At 35.8% G+C, this 19,830-nt stretch overlaps 1 protein-coding gene across 7 annotated transcripts in view; it reads right to left on the reverse strand.

Annotated features, from left to right (window-relative positions):
- The window catches only part of LOC124368861 (ELAV-like protein 3), a 138,956-nt gene that overhangs the window by 74,175 nt on the left and 44,951 nt on the right, over positions 1 to 19,830 (reverse strand). For 2 of the 7 annotated variants that reach the window (XM_046826321.1, XM_046826322.1), the window contains exon 1: positions 6,464 to 6,676. The exons of 4 other annotated variants lie outside the window; for them this stretch is intronic. The gene's annotated coding sequence lies outside the window, so the exon portion shown is untranslated. Of the gene's footprint in view, positions 1 to 4,265; positions 4,393 to 6,463; positions 6,677 to 19,830 lie in introns of those variants that run through there. One more of the 7 variants, XM_046826324.1, reaches the window with a different exon arrangement.

A 19,830-nucleotide genomic window follows, 5' to 3' on the forward strand; every position in this document is an offset into this window, starting at 1 on the left:
AAAGACACCAAACGTTTGCAAGAGTGGTAAACACGAATTTAAAGAAAATGTCAAACTATTAACATAACTAACTAACTATCATTAACTATTATTATTTTGTAATATTGTACAAATGAATGTGTGAAAAGACACCAAACGTTTGCAAGAGTGGTAAACGTGAATTTAAAAAAAAATGTCGAACTATTAACATAACTAACTAACTATCATTAACTATTAACTTTTATTATTTTGTAATATTGTACAAATGAATGTGTGAAAAGACACCAAACGTTTGCAAGAGTGGTAAACGTGAATTTGAAGAAAATGTCAAACTATTAACATAACTAACTAACTATCATTAACTATTAACTTTTATTATTTTGTAATATTGTACAAATGAATGTGTGAAAAGACACCAAACGTTTGCAAGAGTGGTAAACGTGAATTTGAAGAAAGTGTCAAACTATTAACATAACTAACTAACTATCATTAACTATTGACTATTATTATTTTGTAATATTGTACAAATGAATGTGTGAAAAGACACCAAACGTTTGCAAGAGTGGTAAACGTGAATTTAAAGAAAATGTCAAACTATTAACATAACTAACTAACTATCATTAACTATTAACTTTTATTATTTTGTAATATTGTACAAATGAATGTGTGAAAAGACACCAAACGTTTGCAAGAGTGGTAAACGTGAATTTGAAGAAAATGTCAAACTGTTAGTGTCACTGTTGTAGCAATAAATGAGCTTGCAGCTTATTCATGAACCTTTTTAAAGTACCCAAAGGTTTTTGTGTTTAGTTTTTGTAAACCACCCTACAAATTTGTGTACCTCAGAATATGTTATATTTAGTGCATTTTTCATTGTACTATTATTGTAAAAAGGTGTTTTGTAGTTTTAAAGTTCAATCTATTCAGTTTACAGTATGTTAAACCAGGAGAAACTTGGCCCTGGATTTCATATGCATGTTAAAAACAGGTAATATTTGTAAAAATAAGTTATCAGAATATTTTTTTAAATTAAATCAACAATTTAGACTCTCTGCAGAAGAAGTAAGTACTAAGACGCAGTTGGTGCCACTATTGGAGAAGTCTGGCGATCGGTTGATTGGAAGTCAATTTATTATGAGAGTCTGTGACGTCATGACATCCGTCGAACTGAAAGTCGGTTGGTTTATTTCATTTTTTAATATTAAGTGATTTTCTCTATTTTTGTGTGTGAACACAATATTCAAAGTGTGGAAGAAATAAGTGAAGTTTGTTGATAATTGGCTTACATTTTTTAAGTATTAATGTTTGTCTTTTCACGTATGTAAATATAGTTTGTTTGTTGTTTCTTCGGTATTAGTACGATTACTATTTAACCTTAAATTTTAAACCTTCTAACGGAAACCATCAATATAAAAATAAATAAGACGGCTCCCTTGCAGTATCTGTGGTGATCATCGGTATAAGTATAAACCACCCAGTCACTGCATGTTTAGGGATTTTCCTAGAATCAAGTGAGAATTATAAATTATAGATCACGTCCTGTAGTTATCACAGGACAGGTCTATGGAGTCAAATAATATATATATGAATAAGAAATATAAAATTGTCACAAGATATATTAATGACCAGAAATAATGAACAAAATTGGAAATCTGATTTTTCAAAGCACCGTTTATAGAATAAACATATTATATCTTTTAAACTAATGACCAAGAAACACAAGTATGAGTTTAAATTATACGTAAGTAACTTAAAAATAGCTTTTTCTTACACTACTACACAAACCCCTCCCTCAATTACTAGTACTTACAAGCTAGTATTGTCTATTGTACACGATGTTCAAATAGTCATTTGTCGTCCCTGCTAATCTTAAGAGGGTCTTCAAAAGGACTCTTATCATTGTTTCTATATGCATTGTATCCGGAAGGCTATTTTACCATTTAGATAAAGCGGCGGCCTCAAAAGAATATTTTTGTTACATTATTGATGTATATTTGTAAAATACATTGTAACAGGAAAATAGCAGACGTAAACTTTTATGTAAGGATTAAATTCGCGAAAACCCTTTAAAAATAGCCTATGTTCAATTTTTATACACTTAGTTACATTTTACTACTTGTTTGTGGTTACTGCAAACAATCAAGAAACGACCAGTATTTACAGGGTGTGCACATATAGTACTCGACGTGTGGTTTTTTACGAGTTTGCCACTGGGTACATACACGATTCTACAGTTTTGAGATGTAACTATTCGCATCCAACAAACCTTTACAACGCAAGCACTATCTCATAGTCGTGCTTGAAAAATAGCCGCATGGGTAAATATTAATGTGAATTTCACTCTCAATTTATTTACAGTCTACTGGCAATTTTAAAAGCGCGTACCATCTGACATACGAGGTCGGAAAGAGACAGATGAGTAAATATTAATGTGAATTTACTAAATTTATTTACAGTCTACTGGTAACTTTAAAAGCGCGTACCATCTGACATACGAGGTCGGAAAGAGACAGATGAGTAAATATTAATGTGAATTTACTAAATTTATTTACAGTCTACTGGTAACTTTAAAAGCGCGTACCATCTGACATACGAGGTCAGAAAGAGACAGATGAGTAAATATTAATGTGAATTTAACTCTCAATTTATTTACAGTCTACTGGCAATTTTAAAAGCGCGTACCATCTGACATACGAGGTCGGAAAGAGACAAATGAGTAAATATTAATGTGAATTTAACTCTCAATTTATTTACAGTCTACTGGTAACTTTAAAAGCGCGTACCATCTGACATACGAGGTCGGAAAGAGACAAATGAGTAAATATTAATGTGAATTTAACTCTCAATTTATTTACAGTCTACTGGCAATTTTAAAAGCGCGTACCATCTGACATACGAGGTCGGAAAGAGACAAATGAGTAAATATTAATGTGAATTTAACTCTCAATTTATTTACAGTCTACTGGCAATTTTAAAAGCGCGTACCATCTGACATACGAGGTCGGAAAGAGACAAATGAGTAAATATTAATGTGAATTTGCTTTTAAATGTATATACAGTCTACTGGTAACTTTAAAAGCGCGTACCATCTGACATACGAGGTCGGAAAGAGACAGATGAGTAAATATTAATGTGAATTTACTAAATTTATTTACAGTCTACTGGCAATTTTAAAAGCGCGTACCATCTGACATACGAGGTCGGAAAGAGACAAATGAGTAAATATTAATGTGAATTTAACTCTCAATTTATTTACAGTCTACTGGCAATTTTAAAAGCGCGTACCATCTGACATACGAGGTCGGAAAGAGACAAATGAGTAAATATTAATGTGAATTTGCTTTTAAATGTATATACAGTCTACTGGTAACTTTAAAAGCGCGTACCATCTGACATACGAGGTCGGAAAGAGACAGATGAGTAAATATTAATGTGAATTTACTAAATTTATTTACAGTCTACTGGCAATTTTAAAAGCGCGTACCATCTGACATACGAGGTCGGAAAGAGACAAATGAGTAAATATTAATGTGAATTTAACTCTCAATTTATTTACAGTCTACTGACAATTTTAAAAGCGCGTACCATCTGACATACGAGGTCGGAAACAGACAGATGAGTAAATATTAATGTGAATTTACTAAATTTATTTACAGTCTACTGGTAACTTTCAATTACGCTTGAGTGAGTGAATAATGATCACTTGAATTATATATTCCATGAATTTTAATCTCATATCATCACTTTTTGAATTATAAAAATAAGTGGAGTAGAAAGAAAATTTCATAGCACTCTTTCTAACGCCTTTTGTAGGGTCAAATCTTATATATGAGTACAATTATACGTGTATGATCGGTAGAAATATTATTTTGGATTCATGTTAACGGAAACTGATATTTGTACCAACATCATACATTTGGAAAGCCACTTTATTAACATTTAGTATGAACCACTTTCATAAACGTTTGTTAGAAAATATTATAACTTATACTAGTAATTGTATACTAGAGTCAAAAGTTTACTCTTAATCAAGTGTGAGATATTTTAAAATCACCTTAAAATCAAAAGACAAATGTTTGACGAATGTTGGAGGTTTTCTGATTCCAATCTATAAATTACAAAAAATGCATATTACATTTTTAACTTCCAACAATATGTTTTACGAAAGCTACTGCGCTATATCCGTTTACATTTATAAAAATCTATAAACATTTTTCACAACTCGAATTTACATGTGCAACGTTTAATATAAATAGTATGTTATAAAAAAGAAATAGAAAACTCACTGTTTGCTCCGAAGTGATTCAAAGTTGGACGTCACTCGACAAACTACCCGACTGAACTACTACAATGTGATCTAGTAGGCAATGTTTACTCGGCGATGGACGCGATATTACAAAGGTCCTCTGATAATATAACCTCCCGTGATAATGTTCCGCAGACAGAGGTGTATGGGGAGGGAAAGGGTTGTGGAAGAGGGTCGGTGGAGGGGATGAGCTAACCTCAACCCTGATCCCAGGGGCAGCGGAACCCCGGGGCCGGTCTCCTCATTTCCTCAATTTTTTTTTTCTTTTTTGCAAATAAACATACGTGTTCTCGATTTATTCAGAATGACATCCTCGCACAGACTCATAGGTCAGTGGCAACTGGCGGAACAAATAATGCAATAAAATGTTTAAGCATTTCTGTAAGTTCTTAAATAATTGTATCGTGATTTTATTTATATAACAATCATGTACGTAATTATAAAGTTCTTTTTTGGATTGTATCAAATGTAAATCAAAGTCACGTAACGAATAAATCGTAATTAACTAAAATATTAACTGGAAGTGCACTATTACTCGAAATGTTTGAATCTGGAATAATAATAATAATATATTTTGACATAAAACTTCACATTTTCCAAACTACTGGAAACAGAATCAAGAATTTGTCGTAAAAGGAGTTTATCTTGTAATTTTGTTCGTACTTTATACTTGCTGTGAACATTTCAATAGTTAAACCCGACTGCACCATGGGAACTCTACAAAACGTTAGTGAGAATACAGCATTTTAATTAAACCCCATTTCAACACCCAGTTAAGATACACGCTATTCGTAATTATATTTCAACGTGGCTTCTTGAGGGAAATTCAAGTCGCTGTATGCAGTACCTATATTTGGGTTGAGGCAGTATTAGATGGCCATTGGGGTAATTCAGTTTTATTATTTGAAAGCTGGAAACACTTCGGAGCGTGGCGTAATTAGAATGTAACTGTAGATATAATGTTGTCTTTCAAACCACAGTGATCTTATGACTGCTCGAAAAATTTGAGTGCTTCCACAAGACGAGTTCGTGTATGCAGTGAACGCAACGCTCAGAGTGAGTGCCATTTGTCAATGGCAGAATATATATAATATGTAAACGAGCGACAGTGAAGGGCTGAGCAAGCCGGGCCGGGGGGAGCCAAGTGCGGCAACACTGTAATGGCTAGGCCGGGTCTGGCGGCAGGACAGGGGCAGTGGCTGGGGGTGGGGGTGTAAACATCTGGCCCTCAGTAGACCGGTACTCGGTACTCGGTACTCGCTAGTCCGCTAGCGAGTAGCGACACCATTCACTGAAGGGTGAACTAAAACACTAACTCGTAACATGGCGCGGTTGTTGCAAATCGATGCAGCCACCGCTTTCAGCTAACCGACTTCATCTGAAATGTTCCTGACAAAATGCTCTCGCATTGCAATTCTGATTTCTTATTAGTTGCAAAAAGCAATACTTACAACAACACGAATAAAGTTTCATTTAACGCTAAAGTCCAATTCCTTTATATCCAGTAGATATAAATTAATATTGAAATTTGTTTACAAACTTAAAAGTAGTAAATAAAAAAATAAAAAAACACGCATAAAAATAATAAAATTAGTATATATTTCATACTGATTTTTGTGTGAGAATGACGCAAATAATATGAAATCAGAAAAATACACACACCCAGTACATGAGTAAATTATATGTTAAGTTGTGTTTTTTAAGGTTTAACTACATTTTTAATTAGGTTAATTCTAATATTTATGTAGAGCCCAGTGATACGTGGGCTCAACAAACTACCAGTAGTGGCAGAGTAGTTTATTGCACTATAAAACGCTTAGAGAAAGTAATGGTCAATCTTTATAAGGAGAGTTTGTAACAGTTAATGAATGGTCTACACACAGAAGCAAAACAATACAAATCTGTTAGCCTACGTTTCAAACACTATTTCTAACCAAAGCATTTCCCCTACATACAAACTGTTAACTTGTTCTAAAATATTTATGAAATCTGAATAAAACAACGGAAACTATGACCATGATCCGTTGTTCATAAAGCTGACTGATCGGAATTAACTATTTAACCTTCAACAGTGAAAGAGTAAATTGTACTGCTGATAGCCAATAGCACTGGAGAATATCAAGTAACAATGTCGGAGAATGCGATGGCACACTAAGGGATAACCTAAGTAAGCATTACCTGCGAGTGATATTTCCTTTGGAGGCGGTAATTTTTGTGTATTCCAGTATAAAAGAGGCGGTGAACGGAGCGCACTGAGATACTCGCACCCGCGGGGACGCCTAGATGCAGAAAGAAGCGTCGCGTCGGTTGCAAACTAAGCAATGTACGGGGCGCCCGGGAGCGGAGAGCGGTGCTAGTGCAGGGCGACGGGCGAGGGCAGCGGGCAGGCTGGCTGAGCGGGAGCGGGAGTGGCGGAGTGGAGGCGGAGGCGGTGCGGCGCGGCGCGAGAGTGGTGGAGAGGAGAGGAGAGGAGAGCCAGACGGCACGGCAGGCAGTTTGGCAGCCAGAGCGCAGCAGATCCGCGGCTACACCCAGAGACCAGAGAATTGTCATCCCTCCCTCCCCTGCCCTCCCCGACACTCGTCCATTCACACCGCTCTCCCCTACTTGTTTCCTACCCCTACCAGAAGCAGCGACGCCGCGCCGGCAGTATCGAGCCGATAGCTATAGCGATTTGCTATCACTCGGAGCTTGCGGCAGGCTAGGCGCGTGGCGCGCGAACGATCGCTAGTCTCTACTATTTCAGAAGTCGCGATCTTATTCGGCAGGAGCCTTCAATTCTGGAGTAGGCAAAACCTGCAATACAGCCGAGTATTCGAGTTGCCGTTTAAGCCGTGAACCTTGTCTTCTGGTTTCATAAGACCATAACACCGACAATGAAAATATGAAATGACAATATAATAATAGCTTTAAGTAGATTTTAGTAGAATTTTTTATTATTCTATTCTAAAACACATGTATTATGTAACAAACTGTTGTCAAAGAGTGATAATTCTTTTTTGTTTACAAAGTATTATAGTCTATGTATTCGCGAAAAAGTTTGAGTAGAAAATTATAAGCCATTAAACACTAAGTACTGTCTTATTGCCAACCCAGCAGACGGCATACGGCCATTTCTGAAAAGAGTGTTAGTAAATATTGTCAGCCTATAGGTATACCTGCGTGGAACCTATATATTGTACAATGTCACAAATAAAAAAAAAAAAAATAAAGAACTGACAGTGAGAATTGAAAGTTATGGTACTAAATATATATGTAATGTACGTCATAGTGCTGAATTAAGTAGACATGGAGTTTGATTTATTAAGTTCTGAATTTATAACTGCAAAAGTAAAACGCTACATACAGATAAACATTGAAAAAAAGTACAATATACAGACATTAGTAATGTTTATTAAACGTTTAACGACGAATCTCAAAGACACTCAAAATAACGCTAGAGAGAATAAATGAGCCAATTAGTTTCCAACGGCTTCCTCCTACAAGGTACCGGCCATTCGATCAGTTTATTTCTTTTAGCGGCGTTTCCGAGGTAGAGAAAGACAAACTTCCGCGTTGGTATTTTAGTAACGCCTTACGCAGTGATAAGACTTCCGAGAATTCAAAGTATAACGTCCAACTCTTACCCGGACATAGTTATTAAATGTGTTGTTGACAAGTCTCTAGGAATCATCTTTATATATTGGTCATTTTATCAGTTCGTTTATCTTTTAAGCTGCAGTACAACTTCTGAGAAATGTAAGGTTATCACGCATAGTAAACAAACGATGTTGATTACGATATTGATTAGAACGATTTGTCTGTGGTGGAGGATAATCTGAGAACTCTCATTTTAAGTCGTTTTATGCATGTTAACGAAGTAGCCAGTAAATTATGAATCAAAACATGAATTCAAATATGGCCTGTACATGTATGTAGATTTAATGATTATGCAGGCGAAAAATAATTGTGTATGTGCATGCAACAAAACAATAACGTGAAAATAAACGTAGGAAATAACGTAAACTAGATTTAGCGATTAATGTATAGACTTAATAAAATCTAGTGACAGATTTTTAATATTTTAAGCGTAGTGTAACAATGATCAACGTGTACGTAACACTATGCAACACATGGAAAGCGTTCATAACAGTTGTAGTTAAAAAAGCTTTGTTACCCGGAAATCGACACTACGTTTAATTGGGCACCACTTTCAAACGTATTGATTTTGTTTCACCGATAAACTTCATTTGTCTATCTTTCACAAGTGTCTATTTGAACTTTTTTCGAAAATAGTTAAAGTTAGTGTACGCTGACGTCGGATTGTGCATAAATAAATATATACGTATTTATGTACAGTACGACTTCCAAAATCGTTGTGGTGATTTGGAAAGATTTGTAATACGAAAATATAGGGTGTTTTGTAACTAGCTTTTTTTAACATTTTATTAAAGTCTGATGAAGCATATAACCTTGCATAGTCGTGGGTCTGCTGTGTTTAGTTTTTTCTTGAAAATTCACAATTCAAAAAAAGCTTGACTCACTAGTTTTAACACTTTCAGTGTCGAAATCGGGGTAACCACACTTTTTGAAAAAATATTCAAATTTATATAATACCCATATATCATATCAGTTCACATTAAAAATAAACGCTCTCTCCGTTTAACGACCTATTTACTGTAAAATCACAGCTGATCAATCGGTAGCGGTGAGGAATACAGACAATCATTGTCGTCAGCATCAACTAATAAGACAACGTTATAATACCTTTGTTTTTGGAGATAATTTGATACAAATTTGTAAATATGTAGAAAATAAAGTGTTCTTTTAAAGAATTGAGTTTCATTGGATGAAGGGGTTTCCGAACACTTATTGATCTTCGATCCTGAAACGGTAAATAATAATTATTTGTTACAAATAATAAATTATTTGTATTTTTGTGTTCTTTTAATTTTGAAGGGGTGATAGGATTTCGGACATTTTCCATCGTTACAAAATGTATAACACTACTTTTCGAGGATTAAAATATACACTTTTCGAGAGGTGTAGAAAAAAACTAAGATTTCTATCCTCGAAACGTACTGTTATGCATTTTGTAACATATAACGATGGCAAAAGTACGAATTCTATTCTCCTTTCAAACCTTCCATCGACAACAGCAAACTTCTTATTTTCTTATATTTTAAGAAGGGGTTTGAGTATGTGACATGTAAATATACATACATTTTTCACGAAGCAAAATAAATTATAAAAATTGGCCAAGTTATGAAATCATCGTATGTGGGTTGCTAAAAATGGGTACAGCATTGGATAACACCTCTAAAAATACCCATGCACGTTTCATTTATACTTCGGAGACTACGTTTCAAAAATTACCCAACTGCACAATAGTTTCAGAATTGGTACCAAGATCATTCGCATGCTGGATTACAGAACCCAAGAGCACCTACAACTTTAAGAGAAGTTTTTGGATGTTTTCTTTCAAAAGTATATAGTATAGTCAAAAGGATAGTAATATCTCGGGTTCAACATAGCGGCTATTGTAACAAAACACAAAAACAACTCTGGGAAAACCTGAAGAAACATAAAGTAACCCACCAAAACACTTAAAATTTGATATTGATCTTTTTTTCAGGATAGGATTAAAAATAGCTGAGAAAATTGAAAATTATGCCGATATGCTCTTGTATTATTATACTTCAAAAAGCCTGCAGAATTTTTTAATACAAACAGTAAGTTGCACTTTTCAGTTATTTTTCATGCAACGCTGGCTATAGGTTATGAAAAGTTATTTTCTTACGGTTGCATACCCCCTGTAATTGTTTCGGCCATGCAGATTTTCGTGAAATTTAATAAAGCTCATTTTTAATTACCACGATTATTACTTTCTTAAGTAATTATGAATTTATTGCTTTTTCTGAATAAATTACATTGAACTAGATATTAACAAAATAAAAAGTCATTCGCAGTTGGAACAACGCAACTAAAATTGCTTACAAATTGTACGTTTGAAAGTTAGGACTGTGTAGTACGTTTTGTTGGGTTAGTATTTTTTTAATTCTTTAAAAATACCTTCCTTAAAGCCTGTAAAATTAAAAAAAAAACTTACAAAAACTAGATCATTCCATTCGTTATTGTAAGGATTTCATAAGTAGTGATTGGGGCCAGATTAAAATCAGGCGCATAGAGAAACTTATAAAGATATTAATTGTTTACAGTATTTATTTATAGGAATGCCATGATTTTATATGTAAACAAAATCTTTAAGTAATATTTCACTAAAACATATAGTTTCCTTAATTATATGGAATTAAAAATTACATCTCCTTGTCATAAATAATTTCAAATCGTCAATCCTTTAAACAACTACTATCTTTTTTAAAGGAGAGGACGGTTTAACCTAATTTAGTTCGTCTTCAGGGACTTGTGTATGTGTATTCATATACATACTGTGATTATTAAAAAAAAATATAAACTTTAATCGGACTTTCAGCCGGGTTTTCTTGAGCCCGGTTTCAAAAGTCCTACTTTATGTGTCGGTAATTCCTCGTGGGGTGTTAAAAAACAGGTTCTAATTTTTCTGCCTTTAAAGAAGTTGTCTTAAAAGGCCGTGACACTGAAATTTCAAAAAGTTGACTCAAATAATAACCGATTGCACTGAAATGTAACAAACTACGTAAAGGAAACAAAGCGATATAGGCCTATAGTTATGTAAAATTCTTGATCTAAGGATCGTTTATAAAGAGTGTTTGAACGGACTAAATTTCAAGTTTAGACTAATCTTATAATTAATTTTTATTAAGAAAATATCTTAATAGACCATGAGAAAATACGTATACGAGTGTGCGAATGTTGATACAGTCCAACAGCTACCAGTGTAACGATACTGAAAACTGTTTAATCACAAAAATAACAATAGTAGTGTACAAACAATTCTAATGAAATGTCAATTCAATCGGGAAAAACAGTGGAATGAAACGTGAGAGTAGCGTACACAAATATGAGCGTGGCAGCGTCATTCACAACATTCACAAGATTGTCTGTTATGTCCTCTCTACAGGTCAACATGCTATCTTCAATCTGTAACCAAAAACTCCTTTCCTGTTTAATTACGGAACTGTCGTTGAATTCCAGTGGAGTTTTCCTTGTTTTGACTCCCCGCTCCGTGTTTAACGAACATCCTCATGCACATTATCCGTATATCTCTGGGAGCCGAATCTGTATCATTTTAGGAACTCGGGTTCGATTCCGATTCGGACACGACATTTTCGTACGCCGGCAAATAATTATTTGAGCACTTTTTGATATTTTTGAATTATTCTAAATATCACTCGTGAAACCTACTGAACATGTTTTACAGGAAATTACAATAAAAAGTTGAGTTTTAAAACGATAAAGTAGTAATCCAGACAACCAATTAAAAGTTTTGACAGGTTGAGGTCCGGTGTTATTCATATATTAGCAATGTTTTATAAAATACAGGAAACACGTATTCGTTCTTAGACATTATTGTTTCAACATTGGTGTTAATTCCAAGAAAACATGTTGTTTAAGTACGAGAATGTCCTAATACGTCAATTTTATCATTAGGTGGTAGAAACGGCGATATGTGTTGCATCACCCCCCCCCCACAGCTCGTATGGGCTCTATGAATGGGCCACATCCCCTGAACTGGTTACCCTTAATATTTCTACTTCCTACCCCCTCCCTCCCTTATCACAACTGTCCAATATGTGACTTACATTGGTTCCCCCATCGCTATCCTTCTCTCAACAAATGTGTGCTTGACTCATTAAAATCTATTCAGCTTCCAATGCAATAAATCTTCTGTGATTCGTAAATAAGTATGAAATATTTCTCAAACTGTAGAATATATTTCATAATTTATTTTGCATTTTGAACTTCGATATTACGAATATGAATCTAGCACACTTTTCTAGGTTAAAGTGCTTTGAAGTTATTGAAGCTGTTCTTTCAAGTTGCTCAGACAAATGTATTAGTTAGTTGTTCATTATAGCTTCTGGAATTTAATGCAAAGTGATGGATGAATTTTGGACTTAAACCACGAATAGAAAGAAGTTACTGATGGAGCGTAAACCACGGAAGAGAACTGACATAAATGTGGGGCTTGAACCACTAAGTGAAACATCACGGGGCATGGTCACCTGAGGAAGCATCTTCACAGAGTCGGCATCCTTCAGGAGGATCCGCTCTGTAGAATGTGTGATGAGCAGGATGAAAACTGCCGAACACTTGCTCTTTGACTGCCCTTCAATAGCAAGGGAGCTGTATGCCATCCTTGGTATTTTGGACAGGGGTGGTGAATTTCCCCAGGAGGACCTGATAGGTTGTTTTCGGTGGTTTGTGGAACTGCTGAAATTATAGACTGGTGGGCCTCATGGTGTGTTTCCGGGGTGCGCAAAAAGCCCTTGAGGCTTAAGTGCATGGCAGTAGGCCGCCCCAAGGGAAAAAAAAGAAAAAAAGTGAAACAAGTTACTGATGAAGCGTAAACCACGAAAGAGAACCACATGAATTTGGGAATTGAACCACGAAGTGAAACAAGTTAGTGATGGAGCATAAACCACGAAAGAGAACCACATGAATTTGGGAATTGAACCACGAAGTGAAACAAGTTAGTGATGGAGCGTAAACCACGAAAGAGAACCACATGAATTTGGGAATTGAACCACGAAGTGAAACAAGTTAGTGATGGAGCGTAAACCACGAAAGAGAACCACATGAATTTGGGAATTGAACCACGAAGTGAAACAAGTTAGTGATGGAGCGTAAACCACGAAAGAGAACCACATGAATTTGGGAATTGAACCACGAAGTGAAACAAGTGCATGGCAGTAGGCCGCCCCAAGGGAAAAAAAGAAAAAAAGTGAAACAAGTTACTGATGAAGTGTAAACCACGAAAGAGAACCACATGAATTTGGGAATTGAACCACGAAGTGAAACAAGTGCATGGCAAAAGGCCGCCCCAAGGGAAAAAAAGAAAAAAAGTGAAACAAGTTACTGATGGAGCGTAAACCACGAAAGAGAACGACATGAAATTGAGGCAGGACCTAAACTGCGAAATGGATTGAACTTACTGACGAAACAGAATGAGCCAAATAAAGATGGGGTTTACTCTACAGACAAAAACGAGACGAAATAAAGTCAATCTTATCAACCACTTACTCTTTAAAGTATGTAACGAAAATAAATAGAATGAAGCCTTTATTTAAAAGAATTGTTTGATAACATGCTAGCTGTAGTTAAACAATCTTAGAAACAGCCTCATAAGAGCAATGCCAACCTTAATCAATTTCAAGCTCTTCTCGTTTGATCGCAGAATAATAGGAAACATCTTATTTTAAAGATATTGCTAATGCGCGTTCAAACACGTTTTACATTTTTTTCTAAAGTGAATATTTAATTGATAAAGTTAAAATTTTGTTTCTAAATAACCCATAAGAATATCGAAAAAACTAAAACGAATTTGGATTCATATTAGTCACACATTTCAAACGATACAATTCAAATAACTCTATGACCAAAAATAAAAGCAAATAGTTTTTTAAAGATTCAGATTTTTCTTATGTGTTAAACACCAAGACGGACGCTAGTACAGCCGATGCCCAAGTTTTATTGTATAAAATAATAATGAGACGAAAATATTGTAAAATATTGTGAACCCAAGTGAATTATGAGCTTTGAAAAGCTACATTTCATTCACTACAGTGCTGAAATATTGAACCGAACCACCACATCACAACGGATACATATGTTTGTGGACGATTTTTTAGTAAACAAGTAAATAGAGACGCTATAGCGTAGAGGCTATAGTTTGATCAGAGGTAGATGTCTCTTTCAAGTGAGATAACGTCATCCCCAACTAGTCCTTTACTAAATAAAATTGTTCGTGGCAAATTGATTTTATTAGAATTTACTCCGGCCTTTGTTTTCAACCGAACTGTTTTATGAGATATAGACTACTTAGGGATAGAAATGAAATAGACAATTGTTTCTGACATAATAAATCTTTAAGGCGGCCAAACATTCTCTGGCATACAAAACAAAGAACACAATAATATATTTTCTTAAATTTCCCACCCGTATAAACAGTTGAATGTGTCTTACTATAAACGGTTTCTTGTGCTTTCGCCTTAGCTTGTGAACGGTGCTCATTTATCACAGGAGGGTTCACTTCTGGCTAGTTTGTACCTGTTAATACAGTTGAACATACACCGAGTATAGTAAAAACCGATGTGTCTCTTAAATCTGGGCAACCTTGTGGATGTCCAGGAGCTGACAACAAATGTTGAGATATTGGGGTGCGTGGGTAGATCGATAGGTCTAGTCTACTGCGTGGAATGACTGTTCGAGGTAGTCGGTCCAAACCTAAGAAAGAGTTAAGGCAGTTGCTACATTGGACGTAAGGGCGTGCCACCCCTGCCTGGTTTGCCTGGAGAGGCTGGTACAGAGCTGGCCTCCCCTTCTTTCAAGGAGACATGACTGAGATTAATGCCCAAAATCCTTCCTCATGGATCTCGACAGGAGGCGGTCCCTACCTACAACCCTACCCATCCGGAATATCCTGTCACTCCGGAAGCGGCTCAAAGGTCCTTTCAGGACTAGGTGCAACTTTTATCCTAAGAGAAAAAAAGATTCAAACCAATAATTAACTGGAAGTACAGCGCCATCACGTGCTTCGTACTGTACTGACCTTATTTTCATTTTTACTAACTGGGGATACTTACATTGTAGTGGCGAAACTGCCGTGAAAGCCTGAGAACTCAAATTACCGTCAATGTCTTTCCAAACACAGGAATTACTAAGATACACTCTCCTGTAAGTTTCAGCTTCGTCTTTAATTTAAACGGCTAACTCAAAACATATTATAAATACAAAATAGAAGGATAAATTAATTTTTTAGCAAATCTGAACAGCATCGTATTTAGGGCCATATGACCATCTCTTATGGTGGTCTTACGATGGCCTTTCTTTAAACTATATAATAAAATAAAGCCGTCTATCAAGAAGAGTTTGGACTCTAGCTAATAAACATTTTTTTCTATTATTGCGCTGCCACACTACTGGATGAATTGGCAGTGTATATTCCTAGAATATAGATTGTTGTAAAACCGTATTTTTGTAGAGGAATAAACTCATTATTTCATTATATTAGAAGTATAACGATTTACCAGTATGCATTAAATTTTTAAAAGTTATCTATAATCTTCACAGATACGATATATTACAAACCAGATGATGTATTTTTATAACAATAGTATTCCTGTGTGAAGCAATTCCTAGAGCATTTTACCAACAACCCTACGGAAAATTAAAACTTCAAATGTGGTAATAAATGCTCAAAGCGAGGGCTAAACATTATTTTCCCAGTTAAGCAAGGATACAATACGCTGCGTGAGTATTTTTCTAGTACTCTCTCTTAACAATATATTCCCTATAAAAAATGCTCTTATCACTACTTAAATTTATGGATACAACAGGTTTAAAATCCTATAATATCTGGGCCTTTTTATGTTTTAAAACACTTTAAAACTAGTTGTACTCATCTTAAAAACTTTTTTACAATTATGTTGCATGTTGTTTTGTTCAGCAAGATGTATGGAATAATAAAACATATAATCGTTGCATACATTTATATAAAGTTGTATATTACACATGAATTGTAACTTGGAATTATAAAGATTCACAATGTAAGGAAGAACACAAAGCATACATATATACATACATACACGAATTTTTTTGATAATTCACGTAGTTAATTATCAGTTACAATTAACATCTGAATTTCAAATCAAATTTGCATAAGAATGAATTAAAATTAAGGATTAATATACAGTTTTTGAGCCACGAAAGTTTCGGAAAAAACTACACGGAATCCGAGAAATAAAAACAATCTTGTAAAGCAACATAGTTGAATAAATAAAGTATAGATGAGATTCGGAACAAAAAACATACCGTGCAAACAAATTACCCAAATATTAAGATTGTTCTATGACCGAACAACGATCTGATAGTACTGTTACACTTTACTACACAGTGTTTATAGTTGTTTGAACAGGATTAGAAAGTATTGCTAGTTTCCAAATGCTTCTACACTAATGCCTCGGCCATCAGAGCGGAGAACAACCGAAAATGCCCCTTTCTGATCAATAATGCCCGAGAGTTATTAATTATTATGTTCTATTGATTTTCACAAAATGTAAGTAACTACATTACAAACGATTGAAGATTATATTATTTTAGTATAATATAACTTACGTCCATATCCGGCAGAAGCAAAGACAACATTGGCGTGCACTGCATTGTAGCACTAGAAACAATGTAACAAGGAGACCGCGAGCAGGTCGCTTCCATCCTGGCTTCTCTACGTGACAAGGGAAACTTACGTCCATATCCGGCAGAAGCAAAGACAACATGGCGTGCACTGCATTGTAGCACTAGAAACAGTGTAACAAGGAGACCGCGAGCAGGTCGCTTCCATCCTGGCTTCTCTACGTGACAAGGGAAACTTACGTCCATATCCGGCAGAAGCAAAGACAACATGGTCGTACAGTGCATTGTAGCACTAGAAACAGTGTAACAAGGAGACCGCGAGCAGGTCGCTTCCATCCTGGCTTCTCTACGTGACAAGGGAAACTTACGTCCATATCCGGCAGAAGCAAAGACAACATTGGCGTGCACTGCATTGTAGCACTAGAAACAGTGTAACAAGGAGACCGCGAGCAGGTCGCTTCCATCCTGGCTTCTCTACGTGACAAGGGAAACTTACGTCCATATGCAAAGACAACATTGGACTGCTGTAGCACTAGAAACATGTAACAAGGAGACCGCGAGCAGGTCGCTTCCATCCTGGCTTCTCTACGTGACAAGGGAAACTTACGTCCATATCCGGCAGAAGCAAAGACAACATGGTCGTGCACTGCATTGTAGCACTAGAAACAGTGTAACAAGGAGACCGCGAGCAGGTCGCTTCCATCCTGGCTTCTCTACGTGACAAGGGAAACTTACGTCCATATCCGGCAGAAGCAAAGACAACATGGTCGTACAGTGCATTGTAGCACTAGAAACAATGTAACAAGGAGACCGCGAGCAGGTCGCTTCCATCCTGGCTACTCTGCTTAATGTTCCATTAAGCTTTATCCTTCAAATAGTTTTGAAGGATGAGCAACACCTTAAGCTACGCCCACTGGGTCGGTACGGCCAGTACGGTCGTCACGGCATTTTGTAGAGGGGTGCGCGCACTAGATCGGGCGTTCCACACTGTCCTCCATCCGCCTTCCGCCAAAACAAAAGTCAGTTTGGGAGAGGATCTGTTGAAAGATGGATGTGGAGGAGGAAATTGCGGTAGTGAGTGCGTTTTTGATAGAAGAAGAGGAGAATGTTAAAATAAGAAAAAGGAGGTTTTGGATTCATAAAATTAACAGAAAAAGATTGATTTGTGGTGAATTTCACACTTTGTTCCCGGACCTTTGGAAGATGACCTTAAGTTTTTTGAGTAGCCTACTTCAGGATTACTGACGACAAGTTTGAAACACTATTACAGATGCTGGAACCAGAATTATATGGAGAAGAGACTAATCGAACTTAGAACGGATTATTAACGTCCTAATGTATTAAGGTAATGAAAACAAACCTCCTAGTTTCATCGCAGCTCCAATGTCTTCCCAGACGTTTTCTCTTCTCACATTGTTAAAATTTTCCAGGTGCCTCATTGTATATTTCTCTTCGTGTTTTTCAACAAGCACCCTCAGTGTACTAACATCCATCCTTGTTGCGTTTAGGATTTCAACTGACCACGAGCACAACAGTGAGCAGATTGCATAGAACGCTGAAAATTCCGTACCGACCGTCCCGAACGCCCGAAGTGCGCGCTCACTGGATCGGTCGGGCAGATCCGCCGCCACAGAAATGTCCTAAAGTTCGTAGCTCCAGACTTTCTATCGGACATGCCGAAGGTGCGGAACAGGCAGTTATACGGTTATGTCTGGAAGATTAGTGACGATATGGATTGTTCAACCATATTTCCAGAAGAGGTTGAAAGAGCACCGCAAGTTCCGTAGTACTCTAAATAAACTAAAACTTTGTCCAAACTTGCAAACCAATTCGGTTACATCGACAGATTGCTATTTAGAGTTCAGCTTTACAGAACTAAAAAGGGGTGCTGCAGAATTAAAAAGTTCATTATTACGAGCGTGTAAATTAATAAAATTAAAGATGGTCTGTATTATGATTAATAATAGTGTCTCACTACCGGTTCAGTCGGTTAGTGTCATATAGGGTTTAGTTTTAAAATTTGCATTTATAAGAAAACATCCGATATTTCACACACAAAATTGACACGTTGAAAAAACGAAATAATGATAATTTTTATTTTACATTCGTAATAGGATTCCTACACTGTAACATATTGCACGTAAAGAATCTACTCATTAATCTATATAGGGAATATAAATTTTAGGAATCAATAATTAGAATCGGACAAGCTCTAGTTGTATCACTAGCCTCTAATAGTGTCGAGGCTCGTTGGGGGGATGTCAGTGTCGGGGGGGGGGGGGGGGTTGTTTGTGCCCGTGTTGTCTCAACATGATCCACCCATCTCGAGTCCACCTCATTCATTTCCCTCCCTAATTTCCTCTATTCCTGTCTGCTTTAAAATTGTAAGTGAACATTTACATGTTGGGACAGTACCAGACTTTCATGTACTACTTTAATGTAATTTAAAACATACACATTATTGGAAATTGTTGCAGTGTCTAAAATGTGTAAATATTTTGCTTAGTAAGTTGTCAAATTTTAAGATTTATTGTTTTATATATATATATATATATATATATATATATATATATATATATACATGGTGTATTTTTATGTGTGTATTATATTCCAATTATTATCAAAACCAATTGCTTATAAATATATAAGCGAATTGTATGATAAATATAGTCATTTTTAATTTTTATAAATCTCTGTTTACATTTTTCATGTTGCTTTGGAATTATTCTGTTAATTGAAAATATACAAAAATTTGTGCACAAGACAGTTGAACTTGTATATATCTATGAAGTGCAAGCAATATTACATAAATTTGCACGTTTAATAGTAAAATTTATTAATTTTCAGAAATAACAACAAATATAGTTAAGTTGCTTAGTTAATTTTATTTATTATGGTACCAGCGGATAAACTACGTTCTTGCTCTAATCGTTAACTCAGCTCGTGTATAACTAAAGTAAAGTAAATAATGTCTTATTTTACCAGGTGAAGTTAGGGCTAAGAAGCCCTCTCTAACACTACCTGGGGACCAACGGTTTAAATGTGACTTCCGAACCACCACCAACGGCCGGGCTGACGAGCTGCTTGCAAGGACAGGATCGCTCAGCGGTCACCCATCCAAGCAGCAGCCACGCTCGACGTTGCTTGATTCGGTTACCTCGCGATAACCGCTGTACCCGCTAAACTACGCCATTGGTTAACTAATAAAATGTTAAATAATTGTACTCAGTTTGTTTACAGACTTGTTTATTCGACGATTTCATCGTTTCCATTAT

Source organism: Homalodisca vitripennis, chromosome X, assembly GCF_021130785.1.
Source record: "Homalodisca vitripennis isolate AUS2020 chromosome X, UT_GWSS_2.1, whole genome shotgun sequence".
Classification (NCBI taxonomy): Eukaryota; Metazoa; Arthropoda; class Insecta; order Hemiptera; family Cicadellidae; genus Homalodisca; species Homalodisca vitripennis.